Source organism: Triticum dicoccoides, chromosome 1B, assembly GCF_002162155.2.
Source record: "Triticum dicoccoides isolate Atlit2015 ecotype Zavitan chromosome 1B, WEW_v2.0, whole genome shotgun sequence".
NCBI classification, from domain to species: Eukaryota; Viridiplantae; Streptophyta; class Magnoliopsida; order Poales; family Poaceae; genus Triticum; species Triticum dicoccoides.
The window spans coordinates 159,363,954-159,381,005 of NC_041381.1; the positions used below are offsets into that span (position 1 = coordinate 159,363,954).

Sequence of the window (17,052 nt, forward strand, 5' to 3'; positions counted from 1 at the left end):
GATGTCAAATTCAGATGAGCAGTGTTTTCCTTTTGTGAAGAAAATGCCCACCATTTCTCCAGTATCTTCCATGCTATCTGATGATAAAGGTGGCAAGAGAAATTGTAAGTACTTGTCACCATTTCTCCAGGGTAAATTCTTGTTGCAGTATGATGCCAAAATAAAAAATAATATTATATCAGATTAGGGTACATCACGCACCATATGAGTGTGAAAGGGATTGGCCTGATTGCATATTCACCACAGCAATTCCTGGGTAAGGACTTAACTAATATAAGCTGAAGATAGGTTCTTTCACTGCAGTAGAGGAAAAATATAAATCATAAATCAAGTCATTAAGAATGTCACAAGGGATTTGCAAAATAAACTAATATCTAATTATAATCATGGGTGTGCACCTTGCAGTTCAAGAATAATTCCGCATTAGCACAGAAGCGCTTGGAACAAATGAAACTACATCCACCTGGCAGTACATTCTCATGTGGTTGTTTCAGTGGCAGAAAGACTGCTTGAACCAAACAAAGCTTGTGCTAACCCTCATCTTCCAAGGAGATTGATCTACAAAATAAAGTAGCGTTTAATCACCAATAGAATTGCATGCATCTGAATGGAGCTTTGCAATTTGTAACTAGCACATACCTGTATCAACTCCAACTCCAATATAGTATGCTGCAGGGTGCACACTTCATTAATCCAACACGAATCAGAGGTACAACTTGAGACTTGCTCCTGTATTACTCTAAATTTGTGACACCGACTATTAAGCAAGCAATCCTAGTCCATCAATATTCTCCCGATTTTCTTGAAAGAATATATGGCAATTATGCAACCACCTTTCGTATAGATACCACACAAAACCCAAATAATGGATGAAGATTTTTCTTTCTCATATTTCCTTTTCGCCTTCTTTATTTTTATGGGAGCTATTAGTGCCATGTTGATTTGCAAATTTGTAACACACTACTGGGCAAAAAAAATCCTACACTATTAATGTTTCTACTTTTTCCTGAAATAACATGAAACAACTGCACAACCACCTTTGATACATCACATGTTTGAATGTTGAGTGAATGGAGGTTTTCCTCTTCTATTTTACTCCCCATTCCATTTCTTTCTTTCTTTTTTCACATTTTCCTTTCTTTTTTTCCACATTTTTTGTTCTTTTTCTTTCTTTTCACCTTTTTCCCCCTTTTTCTGTGAGAAGAATGGAGAGAGTTCTCCCAGGCTATGATAATTTACAACTCCAGATCCCTGCAAAGTAGATTGAAACATAACAAGCACAATTCAGATTATGCGGTAAAAGGTCCTCCAAACTAAACCAAAATGAATTGACGTGTGGGTTCAGGGAAAGCAAGGAAGATAGCATGTATTAATTTTACAAAGGGTAAAAGTTTGTTCCCACATATACATACTGTATTTATGTACAAGGAGGAGATACCACCAAGGCCATGGCGCCCGCATAGTGGGTGAGTGCTGAGAGTTCTTCAAGTATTGAAGAGTTTACAAGTTGGCAGAGGCCTGCATGATACATCAAAACACACATTATTAAGATTATGTGGTAAGAGGAAAAAACGACAACCCATCGTCAGTATTTGTTAAATTTCAACAGTAAGAACAACTCAAAACACACAAAGCAATTGTGCAGGTAACCAAAAAAACTAGACTGACAACAGCAAACTACCAACTAAATTCCTAAACAGTATTGTGAATGGGAATAGGGAAGCTTATGTATATACTGACCAGTCCAGTAAAGGATAGGAGATACAAGTTGCGATGGCAGAAACTTCTTCAAGCATGGCAAACCAAAAAGAGAGAATGCTCCAATCAAACTAGGGATGCCATTATGCTCTTCCAAAGCCCATGTGTGTCCTCCAGGAGAAGTAGCCAGCATCATTGCTATCTGTCACATGCCCTCCGCCGCCACCATCGCTAATCACCCTCGCATCCTGATCTCACTCGACACCACCATGACATGGTGATTCCATCTGCGGTCGGTGGAGTAGGGAGGGGGCAGTTGCCAATCCTCTTTCACTTCTGCATTTCTTTGCCCAGTGTGCACACTGTGGATTGATGACGAGTTTTCTTCTATAATTTTTCTTCCTTTTTCTTTTTTCTTTTCTTCCTTTTTTATTTTTTCCTTTTCCTTTTTCTTTTTTCCTTTTTCCTTTTTCCTTTTTGTGTGTGCTGCAAGAACACAGAAGAATTAGACTTCCGGAGTAACTGTGACATTGAAGCCAGATGGCCATCGTTTCCCTTTGTGAAGAAAACGCCAATCATTTTGCCACCTTGCCAGTACCTTCCATGTTACATCTGCTGACAAATATACCAAGTAAAATTGTAAGTATTCCACACCATTTTGCTAGATAGATACATTGCAGCCTGATATTGAAGTGAACTAAATATTACCAGACTACAACACACAACATACCGTGTGAAAGTGAATGGGATTGGCCTAATTGGATATTCATCGCAGCAGTTCCTCGTTGATGAGTCAACTAGTTTACGGTGAAGAAGAGTTTGGTTCACTGCAGCTGAGAAACAACAGAAAGCAAGTCATTAAGGATACCACAAGGAGAAGGAAATCCCTGATAAATCAATATCTAAGTATAACCACGGTTGTGCACCTTACAGATCAAGAATAATTCTGGCATCAGAACAGAAATGCTTGGAACAATGACCCTGCATACACGTAGTACATTTTCGTGTGGCTGTTGCAGTGGCAAAAGTCTGCTTGAACCAAACAAAGCTTGGGCCAATACTTCTCTTCCTACGAGATTGATCTACAAAATAAGGTAGTGTCAATTATTTCATATATATTTCATTCATGCATCTTACTGGAGCTTTGAAAATTGCAACTAGCACATACCTGTATTAATCCCACTATACCACAGTGTAGGGTGCAGGGTTCATACTTCAATAATCCATCACAAAGCGGAGCTATACCTTCAGACATGCTCCTGTATTTCTCCTAGTCTAAATTTTTATTCCAGCACAAAGGGGAGCTATACCTTCAGATCTGCCCCTGTACTCCTCCCTCTCTAGATTAGTGACACAACTATCAGGAAACTAATACTAGTCAGTTAACATTTCTCTCTCTTCCTGAAAAAACAAAAGAATCATACAACCACCTTTCATAAAGATGCCACACAAAACTCACATAATGGATTTATATTTTTTTCCCTTATTTATTTTTTGTTTTCGTTTATCCTTTTGCTGGGAGATACGCCTGCCATGTTGATTTCTAAATATGTAACGCAACTATCAGGGAAACACACCTACACAATTATTTCTAACCTTTTACTGAAAGAACATAAAACAACAGCACAAACACCTTTCATAAAGTCACAAGACTACGACATGTGCAAACAGCGAACTGATGGAGAGCTTTCCTTTTCCCATTTTCCATTTTTCTTTTTTCTTTTTTTCTTCTTTTTCCCTTTTTTCCTTTTCTTTTCATTTTATTTTTTCCTCTTTTTCCCTTTCCTTTTTTTTCTGTTTTTGTGACAAGAAGAGAGTTCTCCAAGTCCATTAGAATGTACAAGTCCAAGACAGATCCCTGCAAAGTAGATTTAAAAGACAACATACATTGTTCAGATTATGGGGTAAACTAAACCAAAATAACTCGTTGTGTATGGGTTACCATGGATTAATTTTCCAAAGGGTAAACTGTGCTTTTTACATATACATACCACATTTATGTAGGAGACACCACCCAAGGCCATGGCGTCCGAACTGTGCGTGTATGCAAAAACTTCAAGGATAGAAGAACTTTTACAACTCCATGGCAGAGGCCTGCATGGTAGATCGCAACACATATTTTGTTCAGATTATGCTGTAAGCAGAACTGATAAAATGGAAATTTGTGATGTGTGTGGGATCAGCAAAAGGCAATGGAAACTGGTGGAAGTTGGCATGGATACAAGTAAGGAAGTATTTTAAAAAAAAATCGACAGTAAGTAGAAAACCTCAGAATGCGACAATGCATGAAGGCGAAACTTCCAAGGTAACCAAAAATAACAAGACGAAGCACAACAAACTATACTGGTTAAATGTGTGAACAGGTGCATGAAGTGATATATGGGAATAGTTGGGACGGTTATTCATATACTAACCAGTTTAGTAGTGGATGGGTGCTATAATCTGAGACCTTCTGCTCTTGGATAGAGAGAGAGAGAGAACTGGATCTACAAAGCCAGGCTAGAAGAATGTACAAATCCAAGAAGACCTCTGCATGTACAAAAGACTAAAACAAGTGGGTTATTCCGACAGATTGCAAGACAATAATAACTAGAGTGAAGTAAACAGAAGGAGAATTGACTCTTGTGCTTACGGGGTTAATTAGTAAAAGCAATGGAAATTTGTGGGACAAGTAGAGAGAAGGAATTGTTTGTCACCTTGGATTAGTCGTCGTAGTCTTTGATTATTGGAATGGTTCCTTTTAACTTGCGGCACTGCCTTTTAAGCTCCTCGCTGATGCCATAAGGAACCTCTAATTTTCGTAGTGAACTAGGCAAGCCGTCATTGGGCAGAGATTTGATGGCAGGACAGCTATCGATCTCTAGTTCTTGCAGAGAACTTGGTAGTCCGTGCTTGGGCAGCGACCTCATGGCTGGACACCACCGGATGCGTAATATCTTGAGGCTGGCAAGCTTGGTTAGCCCCGCAGGGAGGCGCTGCAGCTTCCCACAGTCCCAAAAGTCGAGTTGCTGGAGGGAACTGAGGAGGCGAAGGGCCTCCTCTTGCTCCTCTGTGAAGCGCTCCACCTCTTTGTTCCCGCAAAACATTAATTGGGTGAGGGAGGAAGAGAGGAGTTCGCAGATGGGCGGAGTAAGGACTCCCGCCCAGTCATCTGTCGTGAGACGCTCGAGTTTGTATGAAGAGGAAGGAATCTCTTGGTCATGCGGCCGCGAGGGCTCTGAACCAGTGAAGAATTTGGGGGTTCCACGGATGTCTAATCGTGTGAGGTGGCCCTGGGCGACGAGAGGCCATAAGCCCTCGCCTCTTAGATCCCCACAATAATACACAGATAAACTGGTGAGAGAGATGAGATTTGAGAGGGGAGCCAGCGTTTCCATGCCCACCACGCCAGACAGACGGAGCTCTTGCAAGGAGGCCGGGAAGGGGAAACAAGATGAGGCGGAGGACGAATAGGACGAGAGAAACCTGGGGCAATCATATGTGGTCAATGAGCGGAGGGAGCAGAGATTCTGGAGCCCTCCTCCGTGTGTGCTGTCCTTTCCAAGTGAATCGGAGAGTAACCGCAGCTCTCTGCGACCACAGATGGTCAACTCCTCTAATTGCCGAGGCAGGAGCAGCAGACCTCCTCCTACTGCTGCATCTTCTACCTCCTCTCCTCTTGTCTGATGTTGTCCTGCTTGTGCATGCTCAATTTCAATTTCATTACATGGAGATGATGGTGTCGTCATCTCTGTCTGAAGCACCTCCACGCCAAGCTCTGTTATCTTTTTGCAACTTGTCACTTCCAACTTAGTGAGCTTCGGGAAATGAGATAACAGTTGTGTCAGTTCCTTCCCATCAGCGCCACAGTGCTCGATCTGTATTTCTTCAACTGGAAGCGGGCATTCAGTATTATAGCTTTCACCTTCAAACAGCATCAACGAGTTGCTCATACCGATTATCCTCAGGGACTTGAGGGATTTTAGCTTTTGGAGATGAATCAGTGGCAGGGGAGGGCACTTCGTCACCTTCAGCTCTTTCAGATCAGCTAGATTATGGAATGCCAGCCCATTCCACAACGCACCATGCTGACCATCTTTTCCCTCAATTTCCAAACTCAATTCCGATTTGAAGTTCTTCGAGTACAGTAGCTTCCCAAATACTGGTCCTGTTTGTTCTATCTCAACTGAGCATGGAGCTTTGGTCCAAGGAATTGGAGGCAATGACGCCAATTTTGGGCAGCGTATAATATTGAGCTTCGTTAGTTTCGGAAACCAAGTCATGTTCTCCTCTTGCTTTACTTGATCGTGAGCAGGATGTGAAAATGGCAACTCTATGAGTTCAGGGCAATCTATAATGATGACCATGTTAGAGTACGTAATGGGCCTAATGGGCCCGTTAGTCTTAGGGTTAATTAGAGATAAGAGTCGCTTGCTTAGGGGTCAAGTAAGCCTTGCTTGGAAGTCAAGTAAACCTCTCTATATAAAGAGAGGAGATGTATCAATCTAATCAAGCAAGAATTAAGAAGGAAATCCTTCCATCTTGCCCGGCCGTGGGCAAAAGGCCCCCGGCCGGCCTTCTTGCGCCCTCCTTCTAGCAGCGCCATAACAATTTGGTATCAGCTAGCTTCGGTTCGATCATGTCTTCACCGCCGCCCAACCCGTCTCTTCCGCTGCCGGTCACGACCGTTGCCCCGCTCCTGCCCGCGCCGGGATCCTCCGTCGCGCCCGCCCCCGTCGTCCTCACCCCGGAGGTGTCCGGGGCGCTGCGGGACCTAACACAGGCGGTCCAAGAGATCCACCTGTTCTTGGCCGGGTCCTATGGGCCGCACCCGGCTGCGCCGCCCATCACCGCCACCGCACCGCCGTGGCTGCCGTGGCAGCCGCCGCACCAAGCGGCCCCCGCCGCGCTCGCCGGGCTACTGCAGCAGCCGCTGCAGCTGCCATCCATCGCCCCGTCCTGGCTGTCATGGCAGCCGCCGCACCAGGCGGCCTCCGCCGCGCTCGTTGGGCTGCTGCAGCAGCCGCTGCAACTGCCATCCACCGCCTCGTCCTGGCTGCCGTGGCAGCCGCCGCACCAGGTGGCCTCCGCCGCGCTCATCGGGCCGCTGCAGCAGCTGCCATCCACCGCCCCGCCCTGGCTGCAGTGGCAGCCACCGCTCCTGGCGACCTCCGCCGCGCCCGGCGCTCCGCCGCAGCAGCCGCTGCAACTGCAGCAGCCATCATCGGTCAGCTCCGGCCCCGCATCGACCGCGCCGACGGGAGTCCCGATCCACCAGATCAAGTTCCCGCCGTCGCCATCACCGCTTCCCCAGGGCGTCCCCATCCAGCAGATCAAGCTTCCGCCGTCGCCGTCACCGCTTCCAGCTTGGATCGCTACCCGCCACGTGTCGGCGACGGTGAGGCTGCAGGCTGCTGCACGCGGCCTCCTAGCGCGTCGGCGTGTGCGGGAGTTGCGTGGTCTGCAGCTGCCGCTCCTCCCAGTTGCGCTTCGCTGCGCAAAGGACCTCGATCTCGTCCACTGCGTCGGGGATCTTGGGCATGCTGTTTTCCCCACGGGCAGCGACCTCCAAGTCTGCGACATTGGCGGTTGGGGGAGCGCACCCCTCCTCGTCATTCTCCATCGCAAGCCCCCCACTCTTCCCTGTGCGGTGCAGACCAACAGCCGTCCGGCAGGAAGAAGGCATGGTGCCACCGACAACAACGCACCACGTAGCACCACTGCATTCCGTCACCGGGCGCCGCAAGGGCGCCTCTGCTGGTCACTCTTGCGACCACTTCCAGGTGGTCCTACACATGCACTCCTTTTGTCCAGATGGTGTCCATGGGATCCAGGTGGCTGTACACGTGCATGTCCGACGTGCGGATGGTGTTCACTTTTTGTTAAGGGTCCAAAATAAAGCATCCCAGTCCATTTCAGGTTGAGAATAATAAAACAAGCCGAGATGTAAAAGGCTTATTTTTAGGTGTTAGGTTTGGGTTGCGTCGAGTCATGGTTATAAGTTGGTTAGGCTGCAGCTTGAGGACAAGCTGCATGTCCAGGTGGGGTGTAGTGTTAGAGTACGTAATGGGCCTAATGGGCCCGTTAGTCTTAGGGTTAATTAGAGATAAGAGTCGCTTGCTTAGGGGTCAAGTAAGCCTTGCTTGGAAGTCAAGTAAACCTCTCTATATAAAGAGAGGAGATGTATCAATCTAATCAAGCAAGAATTAAGAAGGAAATCCTTCCATCTTGCCCGGCCGTGGGCAAAAGGCCCCCGGCCGGCCTTCTTGCGCCCTCCTTCTAGCAGCGCCATAACAGACCACCTCTAGAACAGAGAACAAATGACAAGGTTCATTTCCAGCCCATTTTTGTAGTTTTGGTATGTTAACTATTTCTAGTCTTTTCAAAATATGGAAACTTTGGCTTGAGACATGACCCTGCCAGTCTTCACCAGGAGCATCAACGAACCCCAACTTCCCTAGAGGGGGAAGTGTGCTCCAAGATACGTCACATAGGGAAAGAGATTCTAAATTTTCAACAGAGAGGTACCTGCCCAACCATGATGGGCAATTAGCACCTCCATGTCCTCTAATGCATAGGTCTTGCAGATTACTGTGTGGTACGAGACTTTCAATGACATGTTCTTCTTGTTCTGCATTCCTGTTAGGTCTATCAATACACCATTCTAGTATTAACTTGTGCAAGTGGTTTTTGTGTATCAGTTTTAGTTCATTTGCCTCGTCTTTTTTCTGCACCTTTTCGAGATTATAAATGCCAAGTGATCCTCCAAGCTCTGTCAGTTCTCCTAGTTGACTTAATTCAAAACCCTTAATTTCTTTTCCCACTTCAAATCTTCTTAGTTCCTCTAGGAATTTAAGTTCCCCAACCTCACATATGCTAGAGTGAAGTTTAAGACTATCTTCCGGCACAACAAAATGACGCAATTTTACAAGGCTGCTCATTTGACTTGTTGAACCAAAGCTCCCGCCCCAACTTTCAAGATCAATTACCTCTAAGTGATAGGATCTAAACAATGCACTAGGTAAGCACGTGTCCTTATTACGAACTGATTTGATCCTTAGGTAGCGGAGATGGACAAGTTCTGAAAAGTCCAGCAACACATCATCCACAGAATACGATGCACCAGACAGAAAAGTAGTGCGTAAGGCTCTAGCTTCCCTAAATAAACCCCTAAAAGTTTTGGCAAAGTTTCCATGGTATTCACCAAACAGCACCAAAGTGCGTAAGTTCTGAACTTTCAATCTTTTACCTAGTGCACTCAAATAACTGTTGTATTCTTTAAAAGTGATTATATCTTTGACATCAGTATTTTCTAGAATGATGGACAAGTGACGTACGGATGCAGGAATTTGTATGGACCTTATGTTAGAACTATATATGCAAAGGCATTCATATGATGAAACCTTCACAGCCAAGTCATGTAGTAGATCATGAATAACATAAGAGGACCATTTTGTTTCTCATTCTTTCTAAAGAATCCATGATTTACCAAGTCATTTAAATAGCACAGTGCAACATCTTCTGTTCTTTTGGCCTGATCATGTGACCTTATAATGCCTAGTCCTATCCAGAAGCGAGTCAACTCTTTGCTACCAAATTCATAATCTTCTGGAAACAATGCACAATAGGAAAAACATTGTTGTAGATGAAAAGGGAGAAAATCATAGCTAAGCTTTAGGGCAGGCATAATGTCAATGTCGTTGGTCTGTAATTCCCATTCTCTACTTTCTGCAACTCTTGTCCAGTGGTCCAAGGTAAGCTGGTTTCTTAGTAATCTACCAACTGTTTTTGCTGCAAGAGGGAAACCTTTCAATTTTGTTACTACTGTATTCCCAACATCACGTAATTCAGGGTGGTCTTCCCATGGTCGTTGGTCACCAAATACACATACTTCGAAGAAAGACATAGTATCCCCATGACTTAGACGTTCCACGTCGATTGAAGAATTAGTTGTGGTGACCATACTTGCTACCTTTGGAATTCGTGTAGTGACTATAACCACATTACCCTTGTCTCCATTGTTATGTTTTAATGGAGCTAATAGTTTTTTCCACTCATCCTCATGATATGTCCACACATCATCTAAAACAAGCAACAACCGCTTAGATTTTAACCTTTGTTCAATTAACTCTTGGTTGCTAGTATTAACCTTTTCACCATTTACTTTAGGGATCTTGTTCACAATCTCTTGTAGCAACCTATCTGCATTAAAATCGAGAGAGACACATATCCAAACCGAAACTTGGAAAGAACTCTCTAGTTCTCTAAATATGTGTTGTGTGAGTGTTGTCTTCCCAATACCACCCGGACCAACAAGTGGAACCACAGTAAGTTCACTTCTACAATATTTACCATGTGTAATATCATCCACGATGTTCTTTTTCAGGCTATCTCTCCCAAATAACTAAGGCTCTACAATGTTTGGGGTGGTTTTGGGTCTGTTCATGGTAGTGTCTTGGTTAGGGGTACGATTAGAACCCAATAGCTCTAGATTGAGGATGGTGGATACCTTTCCACATAGGGCTTTCAGCTGCTCCACTATTTCCATCATCTTTTGGGACATCCCCACCCTATCAAATTCCATTTTTGGAGTTTGCCCTACATGATTTGTCTGTACTGCCTTGGACTTCCAGGCGCCACAAAGGAACCGCCGTCCACTCGCTGCCATGTTGGACGATTCCAACATGGCATCATCATCGTGAACGGACGGGAAGGAGTAGCATGTCAAGTTCTTACTGATAATGTCGGCAGTGCTGCGAGCACGAGAAGCGACCTTGGAAATGCATCCACCGTTGTTGGTTGGTGACGCTGGTGGGGAGCTGATTTGATGCCTGCCGCGAGTGCGAATGCTACATAGGCATCCTTGTTTGCCACCTTCTGCTTCGTCGTCAGGATCACCATGGCTTGGGCTTGCACCACACGAACATGAGGACGAGAGCCTGAGTTTGTGAGCAGTGTCCCTGGCGGTGTGCCGAGCATTGAGGAGGAGGCCATCAATGCAGCCCTGTGCATCCAAGTCGGCGCCGGCGTGGTAGGTGCCGTCGAGCGCATCCTGGATGCGGAAGTAGTCGAGCTCGTCGAGCACATCGTCCGCCCCGTACGCGAGCTCCCGGAGCTTGTGTAGAAGCTCCTTGAGCGCGGGGCTGCGGAATTCCCTGCCCTGCGCGTTGTCGAGCATCCCCTGCGCATAGAGGAGCTCCATCTTGAGGGCGTCGATGTTGTGGCCAAGCCCGGTGCTGGCCGCCCATGACTCCAGCAGGCCGTCCGTGACCGGGGCCAGCGCCTTGCCCAACACCCAGAGCGCAGCGTCCACGGCGAAGTCCATCGCAACGCCAGCTGAAACCATTTCGAGATGCAGATGTTAGTTGTTGTTGCGAAAAATTGGGGACTAGCTTGAAAGGTATGTACGTACTAGTACTTACGAATGCGAATCCGGCGTGGCTCCCTGCAGCGAAGACGGCGATGATCGAGTTGCGACGGAATTCGATCGGAGTTCCTTCTCTCTATATTGTTTTGCCGGAGCTGGTTGCGTGGCGTGGGTATATGTAGGCGCGTGCAGGGAAGAGGTCGTGGGAGGAGAGGCTGGGATCAACCATTAGCTGTTGGTGGAGCATTCCTTTCCTTCGTTTGATTCTACTAGCTAGCAGCTGCTGGTGGAGTTTTCCTTTATTTGATTCTTATCCTTTTCTTTTCTAGAAACAGGCACCGATGTGACAAGTTGAAGAAGACACAAGGCATCTCAAATTCTCAAGCAACGGCAAGCACAAGCACCAAAGCCCACACTTGTTTCATAGGCATCGCATCGTCTACTCTCTTTCATGTTTACTTGCGGGCCATGCCTTTTTTAACTCCTCGCTGTTTTAACGACCACCAGCGTTTAACTCTGTAACTGTGAGTGAAGTTGGGCAACGACCAAATGGCTGCCCAGCCAGTCCTTGGATTACTCAACCTCGGACGCCATTGTAATTTGCAATAACGAACAGAGGAACAGACTAATCCTTACCTGCAAGGCTACGAGGCCAGCTGTGCTCCCGACCCGCAGGGGCATTCCGTCGAACACCTCCCAGGCAGCATTTCGAGGCCACCGACGCACTGGAGAGCGAGGCGGAGGACTGGTAGAGCGGCTAGCCAACGAACTGGAAAGCGAGGCGGGGCGGGTGGCGAGCAGGGAAGTTTGGGCTGAGCCTGAGCGGGGGGCCAGCGGTGGGTGGGGGGGGAGTGATGACGACGCAGACGCCATTCGCGAGCGAGAAGGTCGAGCCGAGAGCCCGAGACACCAGCGTGAAAAGGGTATGGGCGTGTTTGGTTACCTGGATGCATCTAGCATGCATTGCATGCTTGAGCTTGGTTGGGGCCGGCCTGGTTGAGCTGATGCAAAAATAAGATGAATGGGTGTTTGGTGTGCTGCATGATATGGGGCAGGCTCAACTCAGATTTTGTTTGGTATGTTGCATCTGGGTTGTATGAAAGATGCAGCATACAACATATGTTGTTCGGTAGGCTGTATGATGTGGAAGATAATTCTAGTGTGCTTGTACTTGTATGTAAAATAAACAGAAGACTATTTCAGATATATTTGTTGATTCAGGTAATAAAAGAATATGTTCACAGATATCCAAAATTTAGTCAAAATATAATCACATGTCTTCAAAATGACATATGACTTTAGTAAGAGAAATAAAATTTCAGCAACATCTTGACTGTTTGTATAAGTATATAAGCAGTTTATATACAGATAAGCAGTTTATGGCAGAAAATAGCTAAAAAAAATGTATCAAGATCACAGATTGCACATAAATCAAGTATCTAGTGCAAGTACATCTTAAAAGTTCACTTATATAGAGGCACAAATTCATATGGTCATATTACAGTCTAATACGTCCTAGAGTTCATATATTAGATAGGAAGAAATCCATATTGTTCATATTACAGTCCAACAAAGAAACATAACATAAGATCCATGTTACATTCCATACATCACATATATAGGAGCATGGTTTTTCTGACCAAATAGAATAAAATATGGTCAGCTTGGTGGGTGCAGGCACGCGTGCAGCGGCGGGTGCTGGCTCGCGGAAACGCCCGAAACCTGCGCTCCGAGCGAGCCTGGCTGGGGGGGCTCTTTATGCACGCGCCGGGCCTGGCCCAATTAGACGTGCAGCCCACCAAAGAATCGAGAATAATGCACGGCGGGTGCGAGCCAGGTGCGAAGCAACGAACCAAACACGCCCTATACACACGAGGCTGGGAAAAAAATATACTTCCTCCGTTTCAAAATATTTGTGATTTCAAATGGACTACCACATACGGATGTATACAAATATATTTTAAAATGTAGATTCATTTTGCTTCGTCTGTAGTCATTTATTGAAATTTTTAAAAAGACAAATATTTAGGAACGAAGTAAGTATTTCCACTCTACTTTTATCTCATTTTTGCGGTTTTTCTAGGGCATATATGTTGTTGATAAAAAAATATTTTAAAGTCTGTCATGTGATTTAAAGATGTAAATAAAATATGTGTACATATAATGTGTTATTTTCATTACTCCTTTCGATCCGTATTAATTGTGACCGAATTAGTACAGCAACCGCATTGTGTTTGTGATAAGCAACCTCAAAACAGACAACGTCAACAAAAAGTTGTATTTCAATAACTCCCGGATCCCTAAAATAATGAGTATATATAAGATGCACTAATCAACCGCCTCACCATCCATGTCGTTTGCTGCAAGCGTTATCTTCATCTAAGCACCCACAATTTTCATTGTCCCATAAGGCCCGCTCGCACTGTAGAATCTCCTCTTGGTAGAAATGACAAATGCGACATGGGGGTGGAGAAAGACCATGCACGCACTCGTCAGCAGTGATCTTAAGGGCGCAACAGGCATCTAGCTGGGCCGCGCTTAACATCGATGGTTCGTTTTCTGTTAAGGACGAGAGTGTTGGGGCTGGCATGATCCTTCGTGATGAACATGGTGCTATTATTTTCTCTTCTTGCCGTGAGCTACGACATTGTGCATCCCCGCTAGAGTCAGAACTAGCTGCTTGTTTGTAGGGCATCTCCCTTGCTTCCCAGTGGTCTGTATTGCCCATTGTGATTCAAACATATTGCCTCGACGTGGTAAAACTGATCAAGGAAGGAGTAGATGACCGGTCAAAGCATATGATGATGGTTAGAGAGATTATTGCTCTTCTTCAGGATCGTGGTGAATTCTTAAACAAGCATGTTAGGAGAGAACCAAATTTTGTTAGTCACTTTTTAGCAAACTTTGGTCGAATTAAGAAACACACCGCGGTGTGGCTTCGACCAGGCCCGGATGAGGTCCCGGAACTATGTAATGCAGACTTGGATGTTGCTTGATGAATGAATTCTCCTTTCCTCGCAAAAAAAGGCACTGATCTTAAGGGGGGGATTGGATGGAAGGCGGATAGATTGGAATTTAGAAAATGTTTTGTTTGTTCTTAGTCACATCAGAATTTCTAAGCACTTAGTTTATGTCAAGAAAGATCGATCCCATGTTGAGGCCCATTCAAAGTTGCACCTTTTTTAATCATGAGAATCAATATTATATTACCTTGTCTAACCTACTGAACATATTATTACATCATGTTGACATTTTTTATATCTATATGAATTTTATTCTTTTTTTAACTTCTTGTTCATAGCTTAGTTTTGCTTACCTTTTAGTGCTTCAATAGAGGCTAGTATAGAGGAGAATAATTTTTGAACTTCAGTCTTGATGTGAACACTAGAGATCGTGGCAATATGTTTGTGCTCAGAGAGGACGACTACATGCACATGCAGTTAGGCCACAGACCGCATGATGAGGAACAATAGATGAGGAACATGAAAATATAACCATATGTCAAATCTGTTTGGCTACTTCTAAATACTTCTGTTGTGGTCTAGTATTTCTTTTCTTTTCTTTATCCTACCTATTGTTTTCTAGAGTCTTCCAGTTATGAGTAGCTATGAGTAGAATGGTGAACCTAAATAATGTTTCTAGAGTATTCCAACTATAAGTAGAAGTATGTGAAGGCTTCCCAGAGCCCTATAAATAGTGGTCCTCACATCTACTTTGTATCCAGACTATGTACCCCTACCTATAATAGAACTTGTTGTTCTTATCTAAGATCTTGGAGTAGATCTTGTGCCCTAGGAGTTCTGGATTGAACTCTTGCTGCCCTATCAGCCTACATTCGCCTCTAGAGCGATATCTAGCGCAACACGTTGAAGCTGTTCCTTCAACACTTGTGTTGTACACATTGTATCAACAAGGTGGAGTTGCTCCTCCACAACCTTTGTGCTACTTCAGGTGGCATCAGAGCCTCGTTGACCCATACTAGTTCTTGTTGTCCTCTTCGAGAGCAAGCTGCAGCAAGCAATGGAGCAATTGGAGAAGAGGATGGATGATGTAGAACAACAAATCAAAGAGCTGCGTGAAGATCTTAATCGGACATTTGATCAGCCGGTTGAGATGATAAGAAAGGCTGTTCGCCCCACTACCAATGAAGGAGATTCATCTAAAGAATAAGATGTTGGGGATCGTTGCAGAAATTAAAAGTTTTCTATGCATCACCAAGATCAATCTATGGAGTAACTAGCAACGAGAGAGAGAGAGGGGAGTGCATCTTCATACCCTTGAAGATCGTGAGACGGAAGCGTTACAAGAACGCGGATGAAGGAGTCGTACTCGTAGCGATTTAGATCGCGGTGGATTCCGATCTTAGCGCCGAACAACGGCACCTCCGTGTTCAACACACGTGCAGCCCGGTGACGTCTCCCGCGCCTTGATCCAGCAAGGAGGAGGGAGAGGTTGAGGAAGAAGGCTCCAGCAGCAGCACGACGGCGTGGTGGTGATGGAGTAGCAGTTCTCCGGCAGGGCTTCGCCAAGCTCTTGCGTAGGAGGAGAGGTGTTGGGGAGGGGAGGGGCTGCGCCTTGGATGTGGTGCTGCACCCCTCCCTCCACCCCTCTATCTATAGGGAGAAGGGGGAAGGGGGCCGGTGAGGGATTCCTAGATAAGGGGGTATCCGGACAGTCGGACTATGTACTTTGGTCGAACTGTTGGACTATGAAGATACAAGATTGAAGGCTTCATCCCGTGTCCGGATAGGACTCTCCTTTGCGTGGAAGGCAAGACTTGGCGATTCGGATGTAGATCTCCTTCTCTGTAACCGACTCCGTGTAACCCTAGCCCCCTCCGGTGTCTATATAAACCGAAGGGTTTAGTCCGTAGGACAACAACAATCATACCATAGGCTAGCTTTTAGGGTTTAGCCTCTACGATCTCGTGGTAGATCAACTCTTGTAATACTCATATCATCAAGATCAATCAAGTAGGAAGTAGGGTATTACCTCCATCGAGAGGGCCCGAACCTGGGTAAAACATCGTGTCCCCAGTCTCCTGTTACCATTAGCCTTAGACACACAGATCGGGACCCCCTACCCGAGATCCGCCAGTTTTGACACCGACATTGGTGCTTTCATTGAGAGTTCCATTGTGTCATCGTTGTAAGGCTCGATGGCTCCCCAAAACTTCAACAACGCAATCCAGGGTGAGACTTTTCTCCCCGGACAAATCTTTCTGTTCGGCGACTTCGCACTGCGGGCCAACTCGCTTGGCCATCTGGAGCAGATCGACAGCTACGCCCCTGGCCATCAGGTCAGGTTTGGGAACTTGAATTACACGGCCGATATCCGCGGAGACTTGATCTTCGACGGATTCGGGCCTGCATCGGGAGTATCGAACAGTCACGACGAGCATGACTTAAATCTGCTATCGGACAGTGTTCGGGATATCACCCCTGCAGCCGCTCCGGAGCTAAATCCGGGGGAGATCGCGTCGACCGAGGACGGGTGGATGGACCCCGCCACGGAGGCCGCATACTCTTCGGCGGTAGAGCCGAACACAGACTCCGCCGTTAAGGAGATCCGCGCCATCGGACCCCCGGACTTGTGTCCGGATGTAGGTTCCGAACCGCGCGCGCCCGGACCCATCGAGTCCGATTGGGCTCTAGTAATGGAGTTCACCGCCGCGGATATCTTTCAGCACTCCCCCTTGGGCGAAGCACTTAATTCATTAAAGTATCTCTCTTTGACAGAAGACTCTTGGCCGAACTATGTCCGGCCCGAGTGGGACACGGATGACGAAGAAAATTTCCTCCCATCCACCACCCACTTCATAGCCACTGTCGATGACCTAACAAACACGCTTGATTTCGACTCCGACGACATCGACGGTATGGACGTCGACGCAGGGGACGATCTGGAACCACCACCCACGGGGCGCTGGACCGCCACTTCATCATATGACATCTACATGGTGGACATGCCTAAGGAAGACAACGGTGACAAAAAGGACACAACGGAGG

The 17,052-nt window shown here is 46.0% G+C and overlaps 1 pseudogene; it reads right to left on the bottom strand.

Moving 5' to 3' along the window:
* Positions 1 to 3,773: 3,773 nt before the first annotated feature.
* LOC119325411 lies at positions 3,774 to 11,952 on the bottom strand (annotated as a pseudogene).
* Positions 11,953 to 17,052: the final 5,100 nt, after the last annotated feature.